At 40.4% G+C, this 26,364-nt stretch overlaps 1 protein-coding gene across 1 annotated transcript in view; it reads left to right on the forward strand.

Moving 5' to 3' along the window:
- The window catches only part of LOC127371950 (potassium voltage-gated channel subfamily B member 1-like), a 39,469-nt gene that overhangs the window by 6,256 nt on the left and 6,849 nt on the right, over positions 1 to 26,364 (forward strand). The gene's annotated exons all lie outside the window — the stretch shown is intronic.

Below are 26,364 nucleotides of genomic sequence, written 5' to 3' on the forward strand. Positions count from 1 at the left end.
ATAAATGATAACTATTTTAATCCCTTTGTCTTAATGTAGTAGGAATAGGCAACATCTCAGAACTTAGAAAGATGAGAAAACAAAAATGCATCTTCTGTGAAACATTTGGAAATTAATGATTGTATATATTACACACAAACACAAAATTAGATTGATAACCTATTCCGGACATGGGATGGGATGGATGATGTTGGAAGATATTGAAAACACAAATTACTGCACTGCAAAATGTATATTGTAAAGTCTGAACCAGCTTATGGATGTACAGTAGACATTATGTTTTACAGTTAACTTAATGTTGTGTTGAGTGGACACAATGATAACTTACAAATGGAACAGGATCAGGTTCTGATTGTTAAGTTTTAGTCTAAAAATAATGTTGACACATGCAGCTTTCACTTGACAGACTTTTCTGACGCCTGTACACTATGGGAATTTTAATTCTCGTCTCCTAAAAGCCTTGCAGCGTTCTCTCTACCCACTAAAGCTTTGGTCCAGAACAGGATACTGAGCTGTAAAACTGACACTTCGTTCCTTTGCCTTGGCAGGGGCTGTTTCAACTAATTGCATGGAAACGTCTCCTCTCAGTGAGCCAGAGACAGCCGTGACTAGAGGCAGTTAACTGCACTTTTTACCGCACATAAGATATGCCCCACTGACTTCACTGTAAGCACTTTGCTTTGTTGTTTGTGAAGTCTGAGATTACTCAGTGCGTCCAAACCACGGCTCTGTGCGGTGTTAGGGTGGAGATATCCACTGTGTTCAGTTACCTGCTCACCCCATACAGCCTGGCAGCCGACTTTTTGTAAGATTGGGAGAAAATCGATGCCAAAGACATTAAGATGTAAGGCAAACTGGGTTGAGTGAGGACACACCCTGGCCAGCCATTAGAGAGGGATCAAGACGTGTGACTTCCCACGGACCACTGCCTGCTGACAGCTCTGCATGAGGGAGTGCAGTCCCTCACGCTAACCCCCAGCACTGTGGGGAGTGCAGTGGGACCAGAGGAGATGTGGCAGTGTATACAGTCACTATGATTTTAATGTCTCTGTTGTTATTTTCAGCAGTGTCTCAGAGTAATGGAGCTGAGAGTTTCCTCTGTCTCTTTGTGTTTCTGTATCTCCTTCCCTCCCTCCCGCCCCACCTTTCTCTTACTGTATTTGTGTGTGTATGCATGCCAATAGCCAGGCATTGGGCTATCCAACAAAGTGTATCTTATGATTTGTTTTCAGGGGTTGTTGCTGGGTGACAGCAACTCTTCTGTTGTGCTTAGATGAGCTTTGAAAAGCCATAAATCAATAGCACACAGTTTCCCAGCTGCCAGACTGATTGCAGTGCCATATATCGCCAAGTGGGTTTACACAGAGTCACAAGGACTGTTTTGCAGATTGAACCAAAGTCTCTCTGTTTCTTCCTTGCTCTCTTATCGTCTCATCTCCCTGTTTCTGTTTTCTTCTATTGTACCCTCTCATTACTGAAGTTACCAGATCAGCATATAAACACATTTTGCAAATTCTAATTAAAGATGGAAAGAATATTTTGTTTTATTCATCTAAATGCATAGAGATAACAGCTATCCCCGTGTTCCATAACACTCTTTCCCTAGCTTTTTGTAGCTCTCAGACCACTCAGACCTCTGCATCCATGGATGGATGTAAAGTTAATATTTAAGAGCCATATTCAAACAGAAAGAAATAGATTATTTATTGGTTTAATCTGCACAAACTACACACAAGTATGACATTTACTAATGTCTCCAGACATTTTTTAATGCCCCCACACATCAAATACTATTTTTCTTTTTTCTTTTTTTACACTTTGGAGTCTGGTTACAGCCACAGATGTAAAGGTTGGCACACAGAACGGCTGCTTGGAATAGAAAAGTGCTACCGTGCTTTCCTGTTTGGTTTTCTGCTAAGATTTATTTCATCTTTCATCTTTATTTTTGGGCTGCACATGAAGGTCTTCCTTATGCAATGGCAGCCACACATACTCTAATGAAGCTGAGCTCTCTAAACTGAGAAAGACATTAGAATTATTGATTTAAAACAAGCCTTTGATGACGTTTGATCAGCATGAAAGGAAATTCACCTAAGGAAGTAACACATCCCATCAGAGTGGTTGTGAATCGATAGAGAGAATCTGCCCAGCTATTAACTGCAGAGATCAGGATTAAATTGTTTGTGTATTGGCCAGAGTGTGTTCCATATGCATCTTATTTGCTAAGCCGAAATGATTTCTACAAGACTTCAAAGACTTGCTGTTGCAATCAGAGCTTCCACATTGCATTAGACCCAGTTCATACATACATACATTTAACAACTGGACTACTGCTTTATGCTTTTTACTTTCATTCTACTGAAAACAGTGTTACTGAAAACAATGTTACTACTCTCCAGTGTATTTAGATCTTAAAGAAATGTACTGCTGATGGATAGGATCTGACGTTTGACCCAGGCATTTCTCTTCCATTTCTTCAGAAATTACCCATGACCGTTGTTTCAAAGAACAGGATTCTGTTCCTGTGGTCTATAAATGACTTCCTTAATTGATGGAGGTGCTGTGTTACCAACATGGACAGATTATACTCTCTTCTCCTGCTGGACCTCTTTTCACTTTGACTTAATATGTGAGTACATAAAGGACCACAGGGTGGCTATACATTATTTCCTTTCCCCTGTGTGGCTGTACATTGGTTGACAGATCCTGATTGTTGGCAGGTGAAAACATTCCCTGAAAAGATTACATTTTGGAGAAACCAAAGACTTTATGTATGTTTAAACAGCCTTTATTTCAGTGAGACCTTGCATAGGAAAGGGGTTACATAGGATTAAAGGTTGTATAAGAGCATGAAATTCTCCATCCATGGCTACAAAATGGAAATCACACAATTTATGTTATGAGGTTTCCACATAAAAATAGCATTATGGTTTCGCACATTTTAATGTGTTAAATTTAAGCTATTCTTAAAAAATGCGTACACACACTGTCTCTCTTAAAGTGACATTTATCAATATTTCTATATTAACAATAGATCAGGTGTACTGTATGTGAAAGGGGTCACTCTTTATGATGAATCCACAGGCAGCTGTTTTCAGGAAAAAGAGCGGAGAAATCAACTGTACACAGTCAGAGTTAGTGTCTGGTTGGTGAACATAGTGGAACATTTAGCAGCTTAAGAGCCAGATATTTCCCTCTGGTGTTGGTAGAGACAAAACACTTATAACACACAGATAAAAAATAGAAGAGTAAACATTGGACTTACACTCACCAGGTGGACAGAAATACAACTTTCAAATCAATGCCAATTTTGCCCAATATCTGTTGTATGGGTAGAAGTATTTGCTAAAATAATAGTGTGTATGGAAATAGGGTGTGTGTATAGCTGCTTTCTGCTGTTCGCAAGTTGCCACAAATAGTTAATGTGGGTTTAATGTTTGGTTTGGGAACACATTAATGTAACTATAAAGATACACTTGAATTATTTCAGCTTGTTTTCAACATGGCAGTTTTTCAGTAGTATGTATTTCAGTATCATGATTTGACATTTGCATTTGCCAAATATACCAGCACTGAGAGGGAAGAAATAATCAACGTATCAATCCATTTTTACCAGAGTAAGCATGACTCCTCTCAACAAGTAGCAGTTTGAAGCACATGGTTTCAGGAAGAGGTGCTCAACTGCAGCCCCTCCTTTGCCTGGCAGTTTCCATGGAGAGAGGTGATCTAGTACGCTACATTAGCTTATCGCACAAGCCAGCTGGAGCAACACTGTATGCTACACATGCACACACAGGCACACACTGGCTCCCACTGCATTGTATCTCTGTTTGACAGGCCACCAAAATCCATGCTTTATTTTTAGTACAATGCCTTATCTGACTTTGCTTAAATTCCTCACACACTGGTGCAACTGGGGTTTGTGGCTGTGGAGGTCCTCACCGTCTATGACATTTAAAAAGGTGAGAGGTCAATCGCAAGGGGACGCGGACACGACTACTTTGCTGCCGACCTTCATTCATTATTCAGACGAGCCTGTCAGCGAGAGAACATCACTCAAGAAGATGTACTGTAGAGTGGTGTGGGGCTGGGTGTTCACCCGCAGACTGAAACAGAAGTTTCCACAGAGTTAGACATTAGAACCCAAAGCCATTGCGTGCTATAACTACTTCTTAAGCTACAGTTGCACACCACACCAAGGTTTCCATCGTTCACTCCGCAGGCTGAGACTGAAAAGGTCAGTTTCCAACCACCTGTACAGGATTAACAGGCATGGCTGAATAATGCAATGAAATTCTGTCGTCAGTCCAATAAATTTTTTGACAGCAGATAAATGTTTCTGTGCAGCCTTGTAATCCATCTCTGAATTTTCACAGATTCTTCCTTTACATGACACCGCTCTATGATGCTGCTCTTATGGCTTCTTACTCAAGTGCTACATGTGCTTTACCCTACTTGTCACCAATTGGTTACAGCAGCTTGCATTTTTAACCAGCTACCTTCATCGTGTACACCTCCTCCAGGGTCACTTAGCTGTCAAGAAACTTGTAAAGAAGCACAATGAAATGACGCTGTAACTGAGGAAGTCTGGGGCTTTGTCCTTTTGTTTAGCTACAGTGCTAGAGCTCAGCTGTTTTTGCTTGCTGGCATCCCTTGTAGTCTTTGCTCCTCAACCATTAAATCCTCTGGACATTTGAGATGGTTGAAATAGAACTCTCAATCATATTTAGAGCTGAGTCTGAGAGCAACGATTGCAGCAGTATAATTTGTAATGTAAGTTATACTGGGGCAGTTCCTTCCAAGAGCAGCGCTGCACTCTTGCATAGAATTTTGCCAAAAGGCTATTTCTGAATGAATGAGCATGGTTTATTCTCAGGGGAAGGAAGAACATTAAAGAATATACTGCAATTACTATTCCACTGTAATGGCTTGATGAGTAGAGTGCATCTTTTGAATAATGCTTGTCTCCTGTAGGTTTCCTGTTTGAGAAGGGACTAGTCACATGATACACAAGGGTAGATAAGGTTCAGCACACATATTCAAATCAGCCTGTTTCTTCTTTCCGGGTCCGTTAGCTTATTGTTCTGTGCCTCTGTTGTCAGAGTTAAAAAAAAAAAAAGTGAAAAAGAAAGTGTTCTGGAGCATTAATGATGGTGGTATCTGAACTGCATGGATACTTTTACAACCATACAGACTGTACCAGAAGTGTTTCTACAGATACAAACCGAACACTATAATTGGATCCGTATACAGATAACGTATCCGGGTAGTAAATGATCTGATGTTGCCTTCATTAATTACACCTGGTATTTTTAATGCGTTCCTGTTATCCTGATTGAGATCGGATCTCTGTCCTCCAGAGCAAATCCTCCGGGAGAGTAATTTAAGGTGGCAGCAAATCAGTCCCAGTCTATCTTAAAAAAATCACAGTTTTCAGAGTTTTGTGAGTTGTTGAGTTAGGGGAAACTTGATAAACTTTGTAAAATGCTTGCAACATATTCTTAATTATTTGTCCCCTCTTTTAAATTCAGTAAATGTATATCATTATTTGTATAAAACATATTGTGTCAGTTTGTCCCTGTGTATTGCTGCACCAGTGTGTGAGCTTCTCTGTGTCTAGATAAACTATATGCTTTGTTAACAGCAAAACAACAGCACATTTGCAGGTATTTCTTACTGGCCTTTGTCATTTTTTTCCCACCCTAGTATTGCTTTCATTACAACCTATATTATTATTTATTACTATATTAAAAACAAATATTTGTATCAATGTTATGTTGTGTACGGATGCCAGCATGTTGTATGGATTACATTTACACTTGCCTAAGATCCAAACACAATGCAAACCAGACTACCTCCAGATGTGGTCAGGCAGATGCATTTACCTCTTGCATTTACATCTCGCATTTTTTCTTATCTAGATAGTGTGTCCCGATACAGACTGCATTTCAATACCAGGTGTAAATGGTGTCTATGAGACAGCATGTGGATATTCTAACAGACACAAGTTCACTGCGGCTGCCAGACTAAGAAACAGTAATTACCAGAACTTGATACAGAACCCAACACCTGAAAGCTGCATGGACGAACAGTCAACAACAGGGTTCAATTAACACAAGATCACCTCCAATCTCTCATTGTGGAGCACCATGTCTGCCAAGCTAGACAGGCTGGATTAAATAAAGCTTCAGGTTACTGTTGTGGTGAACGTATCACCTTGCATCATTCTGATAGATGCTAGTGACAGGTTTAGGTATGTAAGTATAGTAAACAAAGCAGACTTTTAAATGTCCTATTTAGTTTATCTATCTAAAACAAATGCTGTTTCTAAATGAGCTGATACATTTGAAAAAAGTAAAGCAGAGGCTGCACATGTTATTTGACTGAAGGAAAATGTCAGCAGGAATAGAGGCAGATGGGTGAGAGAGATACCCATTGTTCTCCAGACACGTCTCACTCAATAGCTGCTGCTCTTCAGCAAATAGAGTAAGAGACGAAGAGCAAACACAGGAGCAGTTCTCATTTTACAGCTTCCACTCAGAGTGAGATGTGTGCATTCACGTATAGTGAAGAACGCTTTAGACCAAGTTGTGTGACTGGTGCACATTTCAAATATATACATCTAAAGTGATCCTCTACAGTGTGAGGAGGTTCAGTTCATCGAGCCCCCACACAGAGCTTGTGATGCTTGGTTTCTAAAGAAAGTCTCACTGTGGTTTATAGAGATTATACAGCTCTATAGGTCACGTTATTTTGAGTGGGAGTGAGGTGAGAGGTTTTTCCCCTGTCCCCACCTCTAATGATTGTCCCAGATTAAGCCAGCACAGGGAGATAAGATCTTTCCTTCGCTTTGTTGTGATCTTCTCGCCTCTCTGCTCACATGCGTGAACCCAAAAAGAGCAGCGGTTGCATTAGGGATTGGTTTGTGTGTTACCAGATCTGAGGCAGTGTGTCTGTCTACTGAGAGAGAAACAGTTTTGAAAGAGTTCAGTTCGATTTCTGGATCAATTTGTCCACCTACTCTCTTTCGTTCTTATGGAACAAAATAACTAATTCAAACAAAGGCAATCAATAATGACAGTGAGCATTACAAAACTGAAGGTAGAGTATGTTTTTCTTAATGTATTTTGTATTAAAAACAAGAAAATCTAGCATGAATTTACAGCACAGAGGAAACTGTGACATTGTGGACAACGATTGTTGTGTTTTTCTTAATAAGAGATTTAGAAGGACAATGCAGAAGACGTGTGGTTGGTAATATTATACAGGGTGTTGCTCATCCTAATGAGGCACAGCCTGAGAGGAGTGATGAAGCCACCTGACTGTGACATCCAGCACAACCCCACCAGATTTTCTACCTTAGCACGGTAATGGCACTGCTCTCCCAAGGGGCTTCTATAAATAAATATGCTGTCACACACGTGTACGTATACACACACATATGCACACACTAACTTGCACATTTTCCCATCCATTCTCTGGCTTTCTTTCAAATGTGTTTTCCTTTCAACCTGTTATTTTTCCACTCATTCTCCCCATGAAACACACACGCACACATTATATCCTTAAATAGACACACTGATGTTGTAATTTAGTTTGTGACGGGCTGGAACCTTTTCACCAGACTGCATCAAAGGGTTTGGTACTCATCTAATTTCCCAACAGCAGACTGTCAGATTCACAAGTATGTTTCTTTTCTGAATCATCAGAGGGTACCACAAAGGTGTTCTTTCAAACAGAGGGAGAGAGAGAGAGAGAGAGAGAGGGAGTAAGTGAGAAAGAGCGTGATTGGTGTGATAGCAGAGTGTCTTTGGTGATGGAGAGTGGTCCAAAGGTTGAGGACCCCTCAGTGTAGTTGGAACTGCTGTCATATAATTCAATATTTATATGTTAAAGGTCCAGTGTGTAATGCAAAGGACAATCTATTGGCAGAAATGTAATATGGAATATGTGGAAACGATGTTTTCATTTATGTATAATCAACTGAAAATAAGAATCTCTGTGTTACCTTAGAATTAACCGTTTTCAATATTGAACCACCATCTTTCTACAGTAGCCCAGAAGGGGCAACCAAACACTGGCTCCAGATAAGGCCGTTTGCGTTTTTTGGGGTGTTTAGTGACCACCCTAGTTTCTCCTTTGAAAGGGAAGTGAGGGAGTCGCAATCTGCAACTACCCCACTAGATGCCACTAAATCCTACACACTGGACCTTTAAGGTGAACACAGAAATGCAATTAAATTTGTCTCTTTTTTTTTTCATATTCATATAAATTTTCAGATTTAAAGAACAGTTAAACATTTGTGACATTTCTTTTGTTAAGAGTGATGAGAAGATTTTTACCACAATCACATAAGCATGCTGAATAGGTAGTAACCAGTTAGCTTAGCATAATTTCTGGAAATGTCAAAGTATTTCTTTAAATGAGGATTAGCTAATAGTGGCCTGTGTGCTCTTTATCCAAAAGTACAGGGGCTTATTTGTACTTGTTACTTAATAGCTACTGTAATTGGTACCTAATGGGTGTTTCATTTGCACTTGATGGCACAGAACAAATAGATGCAGAATCTCCCACTAAAGTACCAAAGAGTAGACAGCAAAAGGAGGTTATAGACCAACAAAGGCAGTACTGATGGGCTCTCAACGTCCGCAAACTTCACTGCAGGTCAAGTGCAACATCGAGTATTAGACGAGAATAAAATGGATCCTTCATGTATAAAAATATCCCATACTTAAAATAGAAATACACAGACACAGTACAACACCTGTCTGCACAATACACTGCACTGTTTGAGTATTTATATGTACTGTATTTACAGTACCACATACTGTATGTGGGTGTGTGTATTTATCATGCTTGTCTGAGAGAGTGAAAGTGAGAGAGAGAGACATGATGTGGAAAGAAAAGCTTTTCTAGGTCAATACAGCCAAAGAATTGCAGCTGATTTTGCTTCTATTTAAAACTGAATATAAGGACATACTTTCTGCTGTCAAGGTGTTAGTAAAGCAAGTCTGGGTTCTTCTGCCAGTCAACTGTGTATTTCATCTGTCAGGTCGCAAAGTTGACTGTAAGTTGTCGTGTATAAATGCAAATAAGAGAACAGATGCTCTGCCAGACCATATAGAGACATTTGAGTGAGAGGAGCAAAAGTCAGTTTGAAATATGTAGAATCCACTGTGAACATATGGTGATGTAAGAGAGGATCAAAGGCCACTTCCCTGCTGCATTTGTATGCTAATATTGTTGGTAATTATGTGCGACTCCTGTGGTGTGCTGACTGAGGAGGAACTAATGTTCTATTATTGTAATTAAAATCAGGAGTAGTGCTTAAGGTAGCAGAGTACTGTAGACGAGCCATGGGACACTCAGGAGATCACCTTAGTGGTACATGACTCTGTGTTTGCCAGAATGACACCGTGAAGGAAGTCCCTTAGCAGCAGCTGAAAGCAGTACACCTCCTCAGGTAGCTCCACCTGAGAACCTGTTGCCACTCGGCACATCAAACGACTGACGTATGCAGGTTTTTCTCATTAAAAGTATCACGGAAATGTCCTACGCATTCATCTGGGTTTAAATGCTTGTCCTTAGCATACTGCACTGCGTTACACTAAGAACCAGTGTAGCTGATAGTCTGGCAACGCAGAGTGGGTGGATTGTGTGAGTTTCAATCACTATCCCACTAATCTCCAGGCAGCAGTCCCAGGAGTCCCTGTTCTCCCCAGTCTACTGCCAAAGCCTCAGCCTACTCGCTGCTCTCATTTCTCTCACTCCTTCCTCCGCCTACCAGACACCAGCCATGAGCACATCACCTTACCTCTGTCTGCTGCGAGATATAGGCCACAGAGATGTATAGGCATGTTGCTCTTAAGTGGGCCAAGCAGGAGACAAGAGGTGAGGAGAGGAGAGGAGAGGAGAGGAGAGGAGAGGAGAGGAGAGGATGTGGGTCACAGGTTGAAGGTTAAGAAATTATGGAAGAGATAGCATAGAGGCAAAAAAACTAGTTGTGCTATTAATATTACCTATATTACAACACTACAGTTTATTTTACTCCCATATATAAATCCCTCTATTCCTTGCTTTCTCTCCTGTCCACTTCAAGTTAGTTTATATAGTAATGAACAGGGGGCACAGTCACATGATATGCATCTGCCAGTTTAAGCTCATAATTGTTGGAAAATCATCATATGGGCGCCTCATCTTGTGTGTGACTCTAACTACCTAGCTAGCTACCTAGCTACCTCAGGCAGCTCCATCTCCCATGGGAACAGAAGCTGAGAGTCGATGGGTCCTGTGTAAACTGAGCAGCATGATGTAAATTGAAAGGGTTAGTGATCTGTGGGAAACTTGACTCCCTCGTCGTTACATTAACACATTTGTGGTTCCAGAGGACAGAAACACAGACTTAGCTGGGACAGTTTGGGATGTCTCTGTGTGAGTGTGCCAAGGGCCGAAACTGAGAAGTAGACAAAGAAATATTATATTCACTGACGGATGGATGAATTGATTGATTGATTTACTGTTGCTAAGCCCTGTCCTTTTACTTATTGAAATACCCTTCAAGCTTTCCTTTCCTGCATGGCCCATATACTGTAAGTAGTTTTTCATGGTAACAGGAGTAACTCTATCATGGTAGACAAAATAATTCTCCTCATTTCTATCTGTTTCTTTCAGTGTTACAAGAGAAATAACTTTTGTAACTGATGTGTTTGGCAAAGTAACTTTATCTTGTGTAACACTGCTGGGGTTTTTATGTTCCCAAATTGAATAATGAGAGAGCTGCTAAGATTAGCCTAAACTTTAATATAGTTGCATCCAGGTCCCTACACGGCGGGGAAATACTACACAGTGGATGTGCAAGTCATGAATGGGGCTTTTTCTTTTTTTTCACATGTTTGAACCTAATTCAGAGAATTACCATTACTACAGCCCCATGCACACCACTTCAGCATGCGAAGAAATCCAAAGCTTGACTGGTTCGCCGTACAGTTGCTACTGCCATAAAAATAACTATAATAACTATAATAGAGGTTACTTTGTGATATATGTCATATAAATAGGACTTCTGATTAACATTTACAGATATCATCCTCCTCTGTCTTTTCCAAGACAAAGTGGTGATGAAGACAGCATGACCAAGTAATTTCTATCTTTTTATGCCTTTATGTAATACAGTTCCTCTTGTGGTCAGCACAGTGTGTTTTCTGTAGGACAGAGCTTTGAGAAAATGAGATGAGAGCCTCTTCATCAACCCTCTCTCCAGATCTAAGTCAGTATTAAACGGAAATCCCAGGGGCTATCCCATGGAAACCTTGGCTCTGTGGATAATGCCAACAACAACGTTGCCAAATCTCCAAGGATTTTCTTTCTAATCTTAGTGTGATCTCTTACTCTCAGAGCCTAATGCCAAAAAGTGATTACAGAAATGCTTGCAATACTTGTTGTGAAATATACTCACTGTGAACAAAGAGGTTTGTCAGAGGGAAATAGATTTAGTAAATTGGTATATTATTATATATAACCTTTTTGTCTTGTGCAAAAATATATTACAGAATAAAATAGTTTGCTAAAGGAACAAAATTATTTTTATGTGATCGGGATCATAATAGACGTCTTACAGATACAATCAAAAATATCCACTGGTTAAAAGTGTATAAATCAAGGTGTAAGGTTATATATGAAAGCCCAACCTTGAAATAAAGACTAATTAATTACCGGGAGGTTACTTAAACCCCATGCAACGCAGGCACTAATTTGGTAACTAAGAGATGGTCGAGGTGATTTGGTATGAGTAAGATGAGACAGTTGAGGTCCTGGATGATTGTGGTTGGGACAAGGAGAACTGAAAGAGCTTGATGAGAATATAGCGTGTATATACCTCCAACAGGGAGGATAAAATGTGTTTGGGAGTGGCATTGGGAAGGAAAGAAGATAAACATTATCATAAAGAACATATATAATATGATTTAAGAGCAACCACAAAACGAGAAGTAATTGCACTCTAATGGTTTGGCAGTTATCATGGAAAGACAGAGAGAGAGATGAATGAACTGATCTGCGAATCACAACAGGAGGAGAGAGATTAAAAGGCTATAGAGAAATACACTGCAGGCGTGTGAAGTGTCTGAATGTCAACTACAGCTTCTGTCATAGTTTTAGGCCTACTTGCACAAAGGGCTGGGTTAGGGGGGGGGGGCTTCATTTCAGAAGAAATTCACTACATTCATGATAAATCAATGTCCCAAGTGAATGTGTCACTTTATTGATCCCTGCAGAATTGTCCTTTCACTTGCACCCTTCAGAGATATTGAAGAGTGGGATCACAGCAACAGACACGTTGGCAGGGTGGATTCTTGTAAACAATGCTGTAACCACCAAGGCACCCTGCAGCTTCTCTTTAGTACATTAACATATAAAGTAGCTGGCGGGCAGGTCACCAGCTGCACTAGCAGCAGTAGAGGCAGATTAGTAGTGGGAAGGATAACAGCTGCAAATTAAAACAGCTCCCTGATTGATTTCTTTCATAAAGGGAAGCACTGTGACTGTGGCAATAAAGTGCTGTTTACTCAGCCTAAAGTAAGGTTTGATCCGTAATGGAGACTATGTGAGGCGAGAGACTGGAAGTGAGGTCAGATTATGGAGATCATTTGCAAAAAATCTTGTCTTTAGCAGAGCATAGGAGGGAGAATGGGTTACGTGTGTTTTAATCTGGGGTCAGCATCTCCATGTATGGCAGTGATTGGCTGGGGCAGCGTGCTTGACTGTCGGCCAGTTTACAGCAGGCTGGATGGATATAGGTAGTGTGTTTAGCATCAAGCACCAGTCTGACGTGTGTTTAGCCTTTTTTACAGTGGGTGTAGCTCTCAACATGAGCTTGGGAAAATAATGTGGGAGCACAGAATCAGGAAACAACGGTGTGTTTTTCAGTCATGAATTTTGTCTGGCACAGTTGCATTGTACCTATTCAAATCTGACCACAGACTGTGGTGTCTTTCACTCTGCCTAATGTCTCAACTCCGGGATCCTGAGGATGGCAGTGGCATTAAACACATCCCTCTATAATTTAAGGTTTTGTTCCACTTGCAAATCATTTTCACTGTCACCCCCACTTTATACAACTGGGAAGCTCAGCCATTCCAGACGGGAAATCAGCAGTCTGCGACAGTCGATACTGGCTTTGTGCCAACCGTTAATGAATCTGCATATATTTCTCTTTCCAACAGTATTATAATGGCAAGATTTAGTCTGGACACAGGCAGAAAATAATTACACAGTTGTTATTATCTTCATGTTTATTTATCTTTACATTGGGTTTATGATTTTGGCAACCTCCTCAAAACACAGGTTATTGGATCATTATTGTATGTGTCATCTTTGAAACACATTCCGCAATTTGTATGTGCCTTAAGGAGTGTACACACAGTCCGAGGAAATGTCAACACTGTATTTGAAGTTGTATATTAGTGCTTGCATTTATGTTACATAAAAGCAAAGGTGTCCTGGAAGCTTGACTCTCTTTAAGGCTCTTTTCAAGGTTAATTCAGTTTTCTTTTCCAAAGAGATTTATTGTTTTTCTTTACAGTAATTAAGGGTCTGAGCTTGATGTGAGTGTTTTGATCCTTTATTGCTTACATAACACGGTACTGTGAAGCCCTTCGCTGTTAACAATCATTCAGGGCTGTACAAAATAAACTTTGAGTGCTTGACCTTGTCTAGTAGCAGTCGTAGTAAATGTAGCAAACACTGAAGAATTGTAGTGGGACTGTTCTTACTGACACCAAGAAAAACATCCCTCAGGCACTTATGTGTACACATTTCTGTGTGTGTGTGTGTGTGTGTGTGTGTGTGTGTGTGTGTGTGTGTGTGTGTGTGTGTGTGTGTGTGTGTGTGGTTAATGGCTGCAACTTATTATTCAAATTATTTTCATTATCAGTTAATGTGAAGATAATTTCCTAAATTAATCCATTTACTGTTTAGTCTATAAAATGTCAGAAAATATGCCAAAACATATCATTTACAATTGCATAAGATAAAGAAAAGTAACAAATTCTCACATTTGAGATGCTGGAACTGGGTAATGTTTGGCAGTTTCAATTAAAAAATGACTAAAAAAAATGTATTATTTTATGTTGGTGTACTTTGATTAATCAATTAATCATTTCAGCTTTGGTGTGAATAGTTTTCTTAGAATTTATTAGAAGTTTTTTCTATGTTAATGTGGGAAAGATTGATTGTGGGCTTCAGAGTAGTGTTATTTAGAATGAACTGGCGCTGCTCATGCATTGGTTTCTACCAATGAGAGAGTTAGAAGAAATCCTCAGTGTCTATTAGTGATCAGAACTGATGGAAATGAACTGTATTTTTTCCAACATGTGATTGAGTATGATCACATGTCTCCTTGCTTTGTGAATGTCTTGCTGTGTCTGTTATGCAAAAGCTAAAAAGCCTCACGTCACCATGGAAACTGTCAGCTGAGCTGTACACCAAGGTACTGCAGTCTCCCCATGAAGAGAGTCTGCCAATTCATTTGTGTGTTTGTTTACTTGCATGTGCATTAAGCGTTATTATGTTTGAGAAAGAGATAGGAAAGAAGATGTGTAGTGTGAGAGAGGCAGAAAGGGGTAAGCCAGGGTTTTCTTTCCTTCTCCGTCATTACAACATGACAGTTAATCCCTCTGCACTCTGCATTGATGGAGCTAGTCCTGTTTCTGATCATCAGTGTGCAAATCCCGGTTCAGTCATTCACACAGATCACATGCAGCTGCCTGTCATTGTTTGCATTTGCCATATGTCGTGACAGACAGCTGGGCACGCTTTCTGTCTCATTACAATCTTTGTCCACTCTTATTACAGCATGACTGAAAGGCCCCCGTTGCCCTCAGATCTCCCATTCTCACATTCCACTGTAAACACATGCAAACACAATGTGATGTATAGTTTGCTATAAGTATGGTATGTTCCCATTCTGTCCTCTTGTTTTTGTAGGCATGCATCGAAAGGCTCCATCTCAAAGTCACTTGTAATGGATGTTTTATTTTTGTATCTCAGGCCTCTAAGCTCAGAGTGAATGTTCATCTTTTAAAGGTTAGATCCCTCTAAACTGTTGTTCTTATAAATGTCAGACTCTCAGTTTCTTTCTTTCTTACTTGGTAGAGTTGGAGGACAGAAAGCTAATTGTGTTTTCTTGCTCTATTTCAGACGATCATTATTACACAACTCCATTTTAAGGTGTTTAAGAAAATAGGTCACTCTGAAAGTTTCTTTTCTGCCTGTTGCCTTAGGGCCCTTCAGTACCTGTACAGCCTCAGTACCTCTCAGCTGCATACATTATACACTGTACAGTGCACTGCACTGCACTTCAAACAGCTTTTTTCTCTTTCGTCTCTTTCTACTTTATGTATCTCCAACCTCGCTTTAGCACAGAGGATGAGCGGGTGTCTCAGAGGGCAGTAGCCTCCAGAGCACAGAGCAGCTGGACAGAAATGAGCAGGGCAGGGAGACATTTAGTGGTGTGACACTGATGTAGGAGACATCCAGTGCTGTACAGACAGATAGACACACACACACACACACACACACACACACACACACACACACACACACATATACACACACACGCACACACAGAGCTGTGGTCGTCAGTGGTCAGGAAGGAAGTTCCTTGCTCTGCCCTTCCACTCCTACTGAATCATTTAAAAGGAGACTCTGGTACACAGCAGGTGTTTCACTTCTACTGAATAAAAAATAGATGGTTTAATGTTACACTTTGCATCTGTGTTAACTGTAAGATGAATATTCTTAGATTTGATTGCTCATGTGTAAAGTCAAACTTGAGTACTCAACATGGAGTTGCTGAAGAAAAGTTCTGTGCGGCGATAGATATTTTCATCTATCAAAAGAAGCAACAGATTTTGAAGGACTGAATCTGAAGTTGGGATCTGCCATGTTGTCACAATGAGTTTCAATATTTAGTGCTGTGTCATCTGGAAGCTTAATTCTCCACAGGAGATGCTGAAGTGCTTTTAAAACAAGACTGTGCCATTTCAGTCTGTGTGCATTGTGTTTACTCATCACAGATGTTTATGTAGAGCTGATGCCGTCTGGCATTAACAGAAAACCATTTGCTATCATCCAACGCTTAAACAGAAATATCTTCCGATTCAGACAGAGGAGGATATGACCGACACATGCACTAAGCAAGACTTAAAGTAACAGAGAGCGAAAAAGGAAATGCTACTGAAGGAGATTCTGTCAGGCATCCGGTGGCGCAGCACTTTCTAAAATTGCAACCTGGTGAATTTGTTGTCATGGCTACACTGAGTGGTGGGCCTGGCACACTGGGACCAGTTAAGATAATTTTAGTTTTAATGCATTAGCAATTTCACAGGTACATAGAGATACATACAGAGAGGTGAGATGTGACAGACCAGAGCTTCTCTAGCTTCTCTCAATAGAGAGATAGAATGGTCAGAAATGCTCAAGAAATACGTTGAAGGCTGCTGCTCGAGAGTAAATCTTTCATCAACAGATGTATGTTCAGCTCTCAAGTGACGAATCATCAAAGTACAGATGATACAGAAATCAGCCATCATGTTGAAGGATTAGTTGACATTTATATTTTGGGATTGATGCTTTCTTGTTGAGAGTTAAAAGAGAAGATAAATACCACTCATATGTCTGTTTGTTAAATATGAAACCACAGCAGCGATTCTGTCTGAAGGTATGTGTTTAATGCTGCTATTTTAACATTTACATTTCTGTACGAATAAAACAAACAATATGTAGCATGTTCATTTATATTCAAATTCTGTTTGGTGGATATGTTACCTCTTTGGACAGAGCCAAACTGTTTCCTGTGTTTTCAGTCTTCATGTTAAACTAAGTGAAATGTATCCTGGCTGTAGCTTCATATTTGCCATACAGACATCAGAGGTATCAGTCTTCTCATCTAACTCTTGTCAAAAAAAGTGATTTATCATATTTCCCAAAATGTTGAACTAAAAAAGTACGAAACAGGGTTTCCGTTCAGTACAAAATAAAATGCACACATGTTTTGGATAAGCTGTCTTCATAAGATGGACCATTTAAATGCTTTAGGTGTGCAAAGTGTTTTTTTATCCTTTTTGGACAACAAAAAGTACGTTGTTGGTGTTGCTATACTTTAACATAAGACATAAGAGTGTTATTGAGTGTCATCTAACTCTTGGCAACAGAGCAAATAAGCAATTATTCCTCTAAAATACTGTTCAGAAGCCTTTTATGTAATTATACCTGAGCATCAGACTTATCTGTTGAATGTCATCAAATGTCTAGCACTGAAACTGTAGTGTAAAACTGATATGGCATCATAGGATTATGGTCAGCAACCAGGCCTCTCCTGTTTCAGGTGTTCACAGTAAGCAGCCCACTCTCTCCACTCAGTGTTGACACCCAATCGTGTCACAGGAAGCCAGTGACATCTGCTCTTTATGGTAAACACTGAACAGGGCCGCTGCACCACAGAGGCAGGTCACCTGAGACGGGGAAATTAGTGAACGTTACTTAGCTGTCAGCAGACACCAGGTCAGTAAAGGCATCTTATCGGGCCGCTGTTTGGCACGGGCTCGGATCAAGCTTCAGGCCTGAGATCCTGCCATGTGATGAGGCTTTGCACTTTGTAGCCATGGAGCTGGTGATTGAGTAAATAGCAGAGCTTGATGACAGAAAAGAGATATTACTCTCGTCAGAATGGTGTAAGGATATGTGTAGTCTAATGTAACTGGACTTACAAAGCTTTCACTAGAAGTTACTCAATCATACTTTCATTCATTCATCCTCAGAAATCCCTTTCTCTGACAGAGGTCATGAACTTCTTTGTCTGATGTAATCTCCTGACCTGTGTTTGCATCCTGGTCATAATCTGCATTAAAGCTAGTAGTGTCTAATGGTCACTGCTTCTCTGTAGGCTGCCTGTCTGTCTCCTGATGTTGATTACTTGCTCTAATTACAATTAAACCTGACTTGACTCGACTGCCATTTTAATTATGTCACCAAAACCTGGTAGCTTTCTCTACTGTACTTATTCTCTTGTGTAATGAACACACTCTTAATAAAAGATGAGAAAGAAACAATGAATTCTTTTGCCACACGATGCTGCCAAATGGTCCATTTTCACAGAGTTGGTGGTGATTCAGCATCATATATTCCATTCTTTTTTTCATTCTCCTGCCAACACTGCTGCCAGTTTCAGAGTGAACAGAGTCCATAGCAACAAGAGACAGCTGGAGCTCCAGCCTGCAAAAAACAAGTATCAAGAACAAAGCCAGATTTTGAGTACTTGTCATTTTCAGCTGGGTGTGATGTGTCTTCACTGAGTGGAGATGTGATTGTGCTGTGAGCCATGAGTCTTGCCGGTGTGCTACATTTCAGACCCACACAAAAACGCCCACTGTATAGCAGAATTGTACATCTCAGGATCACAGATAGCATACTTATTCCATTAGCAAGACTCAGCCACGCAGGCTGTGTGTTTTTTTCCTGCTGCCTGGAGAAGAGCCTTCCCAGCCCACTGAGGGGTCCCACAGCAGTCTTATACAGAAAGACAGTCACATGCTGTGTGGAAGACCTGCCTGTCTCTCAGACACAGCAGAGAGTGCACAGGAGGATGGCACATAGTTCATTAAAGGTTCAGCTCGTTTAGCCTCATCTGAGACACTTTTAATAGGATGCAATTAATTTTGGTCTTTTGTATAAGTCACAAATTTCATGTATACTTTATGATACATTTATATATTGAAACCCTAAGTGTAATTTAATTAAAATATATTTAAATAAACAGTATGGATTGTTACAAAACACCACAAATTCACATAAGCCAGATACCAAATCCTGTGTACATGTTTTCAAATAATACTACAAAAGGTCCAGAAACTAATGCAACGAACAATTTTCTAATCTTCGTGTCCACAATAAAATTCATAAATTGGGTAAATAGTTACCTAATACATGGGCCTATTTGATCATAGCAGATTTGTGTCATCCAACCATACACCAGAGAAATCAGAATAAAGACATCATCTGCATATGTGAAGGTTTTGTTGAGCCATTTCATGGAAAAATTGACACATCATAATATGTACAATACAAGAAAAAATTAGACTCACTTTCCACTTCTCCCAAATCACACCTCACATTTTGCCACGTGCCACTTACAATATAAAACAAATGTAGATTATCTATTAATCTTGTATCGAGACATATGTGTATGATATATATGGGGGGGGTGAGAGCAGCAGGGTGCAGCGTGGTTTCTGGAGATTAGGGAATAATTTATTGGTTGAGATCAATAGTCTTACATCATGAAGGTGCTGTGGCTCTATGAGCCGCTTTTGCTCTGGCAGTAGAGAAGCCCCTGTCTCATATTTTATCACTTAATAATCCTGAATCAGTCTTTCATTTCATGCTTAAGCTGATTTATATGCCTAATGAAAATACTAATTTGGAGTAAGGGAGAGATCTGCAGCAGCCCAGTACAGCACACATGAGATAGTTTTGCTATTAAATTCTCTAAAATATTTTAATTATCTTACGCATACAGGAAGAAATATGTTCTTTTAATCTCGCCATGTTTTTTTCACTGTACACCTGATAACACAGGTGCTCCAGATGTTTCGGGGTCAAGGTTTTCTGTACCAGGTAAAAGGCCAATGGCAAAAGCACAGATGTTTTATCAGGGGGGACAGACACTCAGGTTTGTACATCAGCCACAGGGATGAAATCTCTCATCTCACTTTCTCACTCTGTCACTCACACACCTGCGTTCCTTTTCTCATCCTCTCACCCTTTCTCTGTCATTCACACCAAAAAAAGCACATCCATGTCCCCCAAAAGTACAGACGGTTGGCCTCAGTGGACACCCGCTGAGACTGGGCGACGAGCTTGAGTGCAGTGAAAAGTCACATGACGACGTGCACATTCATGTTGTTAATTTCAGAAGCTTTTTAGATTCCCTAGCTCTTGACACAAACATTAAAATCATTCTTTGCAAATGCCAAAAAAAGACTCAGCTTATATACATGTATATTATACATTGGCACACACACGATGCCCTGCATCTGTGTGCCTCATCATTTTAACACCACCTTCACACTTCCAAAAGGACACATCCTGCGTGTAGCCGCAAGCTCAGTAATCCATCTCCCTGTCTCTTCCTCAGCACACGGCACAGGATAGGCACAGGCTCCCTGCTATAGGCTTAAAGGTGGAACAGAAAAGGTTGCCAGGCAAGGTGAAACGAGGCAAACGAGGCAGAGGGCACATCTGTGTGGGACACAGGAGGTCTTGTCAGTTTGGGGGATTCTTAATGTCATTGCCTATCTGGTTTGGAAACAGATGGAAGAGTTAGACTGGGGGCACTTTATTACACACTGTAATTAGAAACTGTTTATTGCATTTCATCCAGATTGTGATGTGAGGTAATACTAATTAAAAGTTGTCATTACTCTTTGTTGTATGGTTGTCGTCGTTTCACATCAATTTAAGCTTTTTAATTTTGGGCATCACATCTGTGAATGATGTGCATTTAAAAAAAATATTACATATAATACAAAATTAACTGAATTAAAATAAACACTCAAATTATACCCATACAAGTAAAATAAACTGAAAGAAAATTGGACTTTTACAGCCAGAAAAAAAAATACATACTGTGTAAAAGAGACATCAGTGAATGACAGCTGACCTCTCGATGATCTCTGTCTTGTGCCTACTCAGAGTTTATGTCCTTCTGCTCGCTCTCTAAAAACCCTGCATGAAACATTGTTAAGCTCGCTATTCTCTTGACTCAAATCTGTTCAGTCTCTTCATATAATATCTACGTTTTTAGTATGAATCTCTCAACAAGCAGCAGAAGCCTGCGGGTGGGTCAGTCATTACAAACTCATGCTTAATTTTGAATAAAGGATACGGTCTAGACCTGCTCTATATGAAGTGTCCTGAGATAACTTCTGTTATTATTTGATGCTATATAAATAAAACTGAATTGAAAAGTTGAACGTTTTGCTGCAAAACATTGTTCAAAAGACCAAAACTTAATTTTTAACTTCTGGTTCTGGGGCGCCCGGTTAGCTCAGTCAGTAGAGCTGGCGACCCATATACGCTGCAGCCCCGGTTTGAATCCGACCTGCGGCCATTTGCTGCATGTCATCCCCTCTCTCTCTGCCCCCCCTTCCTGTCTATCTCCAGCTGTCTCTCTATCAAATAAAGGCCAAAAAAATAATACTTAATAAAATAATTCTGGTTCTGATTCAAAACTCCATAGATACATGTCAATATGTCTCTTCTATAAAGTGATGCACAAGATATTTCCACTTGGTGCACTAGTGCAGCCATTAACAAAACATAGATTTTTGGCTTTCTTCAGCAAAGAGTTGGACGACCCAGTACAGAATACCTGATACTGTCAGTGTGGATTTTATGGGATACGTGTGATGATATTCTATAGTCTTCTCATTGTCAACAAATCCCATAAAACGTCAATGAATGATCATGATAGCAAGTATTATCTGTGTATCTTAAGCCTGATATAGCTTATTTTGTTTGTGCCATAGACTTCCATTATTGTCCAAAAGCACATCAGTGTGCATCATTGTTGCACTGGGTGACGTGTTTCTCGAACATGGCCGCTGTAGTTTATTTTGAGTCGAATACTCGATGCACCATCCTCCTGCTCTAAATACTCATTAGTGCACCAAATCCACAGTTGAAAATGATACACAACAAATAGTATTTACTGTCTGAGTAACGTTTGCTAAAAACGACAGTGCCCAACTAAACTATGAAACCATATATGTGTGACCTATTTTGAAAGATTTACATCTTCAGTAGGAACTAATGGACCTGTGGCTAAGAGCCACAGACAGTCAGAAAGTACTGAGAAAATCCATCAGCCTTATCCTTTAGCACCTTTAAAACTATGTAAAGGTCACAAAAGGGGTAAACTGTATGTTAAGGAGTTATTTGTCATTAGTTTATGTAAGAGGGCAGCAGGTGAGAGTTGCACTGTGGTCCCTATGTGGAACTTTCCAAGTAGGTGATTGTAACCCAGGGGAGGAAGTGTTTATAGCTGTAAAGGGCTTCTACCACTTGGTGAGGAGAGGATTCTCCACTTTGTTTACTGGCAGTGTAAGTCCATCCATCTTTTCCATTAAAGTCTTTGCTAATAACAAAAACACTGTATCCCACAGAGGGAACTAGAGCACAACCACAACAGACTCTGTAGGAGGAAGGTCGGCTGTCAGCGCACAGGGCCAGAAAACATTTATTGGCAAATCCCTGAAAAAGTAGTACAATAAAAGTAATTAAGATGCCACCTTGCACTCAACATGCCCACAGAAAATAAAGTGAGTGACTCACTATGTGACATAATCCCTCCATTTATTCGGCTCATGTGGTGAAAAGGGCAAATCCAGTTACATTGAGGATGGACCAGAATTGAATCAACAATTCACACAGCATGACGCAGGGGAAAGCCTTAAATACCAGACAGAAAGATTTCCTCTGCCCAATACAATGCCACTTTGTTCATAACGTCGTCTGTTCTCATACCTAAATGACACTCGTGTGTCGTATTTCTGTTTTCATTCCTTCCTTACACGCCTCCAGTCTTTATCTGACTCTCCTCCCTTTGCCCTGGCAGCTGTCTCCCTTCTGTCTGATCTGTTCTGACTTTTCTCTCCTCTCCTGACTTCTCTGTCACAAAATAAACCTCTATGATTAACCAATAATTAGAAATCTTGATCCTAAGACCAGTTCACTTTGCTTAATGATTAAATACCTGCAAAACTAATGACATATCCATCAGCCTCAGATGTACTTTGTGTTTAGTGCTAAGTAGCAAATGTTAGCATGCTAACACGCTAAACAAAGATAATGAGCATAGTAAACATACCTGCTGAGCATCAGCATGTTAGCATTGTCAAGTATCTTAGCCTGCTGACGTTAGTATTTACCTCAAAGCACCTCTGTGGCTAAGTACAACCCTCACAGAGCCAACACAGCAAACAGATGGATAGCTGAGAAGTAGAAATTATAATGAAAGTCTGTTTCAATATGTTTCTATTCATATTTTTATGTTTTCTACAGCAAAAACATATCCCTTCTATAACCGACTGTAACCGCCACAAATCCAGGTTGATTATAACCTCAGTTGACACAACCTACCAACTTTTTACAGCGTGGCAGTCTTTTATAATCAGCAGATAAATTATGCGTGATGTATTCTTTTTTAAGTATTTAAAAGTAAGTAATTAAGTATTTTTGCCCTCAGTGTGAGTGGAATGAGTTAAAGGTACAAGAGGAATAAAAATAAACACATAGCACAAAATAAGATAGGTTGCCTATCATGTATCTGTGAGAGATGTACAGGACCAAAGGATGGCTGTTGATAAAACCTGCAATTGCTTTGCTTTTACTTCTGGGAAACAAGTGGAACCAGGTAATTGTTGAACTCCTAATCCTAATGGGACGGTCCCTCTCTGAGGAACCTCCGGCTGTGTGTTTATAGGAACTCTCTTCCCTATCTATCTCTCCTTTGATCAAGCATGAAGCAGAACTAACCTTGTGTGGTGAAAGCAGTGTGAAAACTAGGCTAGCTCTTTGGCTCTGTAGTCCGTCATGGCCCAGTGAGTACCCACTCAAACACACCTTTTCCAGGACAGGATTGCACTTCAGGAGGATATTAAATATTCAGTCTCCTGCCTACTGGCCTGTGGGGAAGGGAGGCTTGTGGCTAATTACTGAGCAAATGAATATGGAGTGAATGTGTGTGTGTGTGTGTGTGTGTGTGTGTGTGTGTGTGTGTTCTGTGTGTGTGTTGTGTGTGTGTGTGTGTGTGTGTGTGTGTGTGTGTGTGTGTGTGTGTGTGTGTGTGTGTGTGTGTGTGTGTTAAAGATAAGTGTGTGTCAGGGTTGTGTAGAAGTAACAGCAGTCTTGATCAGATTCAGCTTCCATTTATGCAGACAGGAAGTGGGATGGGCTGTCCTTGTGACCTCAGTGCTTGTCATTAGGAGCTAATGAGGTAACACAACACTAACTATAACCTTCTTTTGTCTCTCCTGCATAGTAAAATATATTCACCCAATTGCATTTCAACTTTAGTGCCTTTTATATGCACTGTGAGAATACTCATTTTACTGTAATTGTCTGTTCTTCTCCTTCTGCTCTGCTCTGCCTGGCCGTTATATGAGGATATTCATATTCAATTTCCTCATTTGTGAAACAGTGTCACCCCCGCATGCACAAATCATACATACACGCCCAACTCACATTGCCCAACCAAGGAAAGTCACAAATTTCGTCTGCAAAGCAAAGGCTGGGTTTGCCTCATTCCCTCTGTGTCACAGATTTGTCACTGTGCTCAGTGTCCTCAGAAGACACTTCTTTCTCTCACTCTATCTCTTTTGTGAGATCACATCCCTATAATCTCCTCTCTGGCTGACCCCAGTGGGCATGCTGCCAGGGTGGGAGGGGGAAAGGTGAGTAAGAGAGGGAAGTGTCTGGGAGGTGGAGCTAGTCATGCTTCAGTTGTTCTTCACACACACACACACACACACACACACACACACACACACACACACACACACACAACACGCCTTGGTTCAGTGTCTTTTGTGTTCAGCATGATTTATTAGCGACATCTAGGCCTGGTCAGTGCGTCAAGCTTGATTAGTCTTGATCTGATGAGTGCGGTTTCCTTTTTAGAGCTGAGGCTCAGTAGCCAATGCCTCTCAGCTGTCTGTCTTTTAAAAAGTTGCTTCTAAATCAATGCACATAAAGCACATTTTCCTTTTCCAACCTCTCCAGACTTTCTGATAACCTATCTGACCTCTCCATCCTCAGAAAACACTGAAAATACTGACTCTACTAACTTTTGTCTGTTACTGTTAATGATGATGTTTCATGTTGACATTGGTTATTTTATTCTCTTGGGTGTGATTATTCAGTAACAAGGAATCTACCTCTAATGGGTCGCATTTGAGAGTTTTCATCCATCACTTGGATCTCATGGGATCTAGACCGGCAGGCAGGCTATTTCAGGGAAAGCTCTGATAGAGTTAATTTTTTTTGTCTGCCCTTTAATTTACTGTCACAGCTGAACTATTAGGCTGCTGAAGTTGAAATGCCTTTACTCCAGTCTTTCTCCTGCCCTCTCTCACCTCCACCCCTGCAGCTCTGCTTTTAGTCCCTCTCTCCTCAAAGGCCAAGGTAGGTGTACAAGCAGTCACCTGTCAAGATTAATTAAAGCTTATGGTAGCCGATTGCTGCCAGGGAATAATCCTGCTCGCCACTGGCCTGGGACACAGCCTCCACAGTGACCTTGTGTTGGATTTCACACTTACTCCGGGACAGGAATAATAGGTGTGGCACACCTACACACCCACAACTGTGTGGCCTTGTTAATCCCCAGCACTATGACAAAACCCTATTGTACTCAGCAGATTATATCATTAGTAGGTGGCTCAATGCTTCAGAGGTCTCTGTCAGACAGGCTCACTGACTACGCATGGGTTGCTTTGTAAAACAAGTAAAACATTGTGGTTATCTTGTAGCCTTGGGCATTGAAGGGTTGAAACAGACTGAAAAGAAATGGACAGGGAGAAGTGTTCCAGGGGTTTTTAAAAATGTATCAATACAATCTGAAAGTCTCTCTGTCTCGTCTCCCTCCTTCACTGTCTGTCAAAACTTGAAGAGAAGAAAAAACATCCACCCCAGAGATCACATTAGCTTTGACCTTATTTCTTTTGAAATGCTGACATGACATTTTGTGAATACTTTTGATAAAGTTGCCAGAAAGTTAAATGGGCTGTGAACTAATATCATCAGAAAATGCCATCACTACTTGGGATATTTTAGCCAGTTCTGAAAAGCAATTTAGCGTCACAAATGGAATCACACCAGTTCGACACGTTGAAATGGAATTTCTCATGGGACTGACCTTCTTCCTCTGACATCGTTAAAACACTTCACTTTGGTGGAGCGTTTTAACTTTCAGCATGTAGTTCAGGGGCAGGCAACTGCTAACTATAGCTCCACTGGTCATCCACTGTCACATTCAACCTTTAACATATCTTTCAACATTGCAAAATGCAAAGAGAAGGGAAATTACTCCTTCAAATGTATAATGTGTAGAAATACTGCATGGACCTACTTTTTCTTGTTTACTGTCAGTATAATTGTGATCATTTTCAAACTGAAAGCGTAACTTGTGATGCCAACTACAGGTTCAAGGTAATGAGAAGGACCCTCACACAAACACAAAACAGATGGCTTCAGAGTTATTGCATACTGAGTGATGGTCTTTTAATGTTTAAGTCTTTTAATCATTTCATT

This window comes from Dicentrarchus labrax, unplaced genomic scaffold (assembly GCF_905237075.1).
Source record: "Dicentrarchus labrax unplaced genomic scaffold, dlabrax2021, whole genome shotgun sequence".
Lineage (NCBI taxonomy): Eukaryota > Metazoa > Chordata > Actinopteri > Moronidae > Dicentrarchus > Dicentrarchus labrax.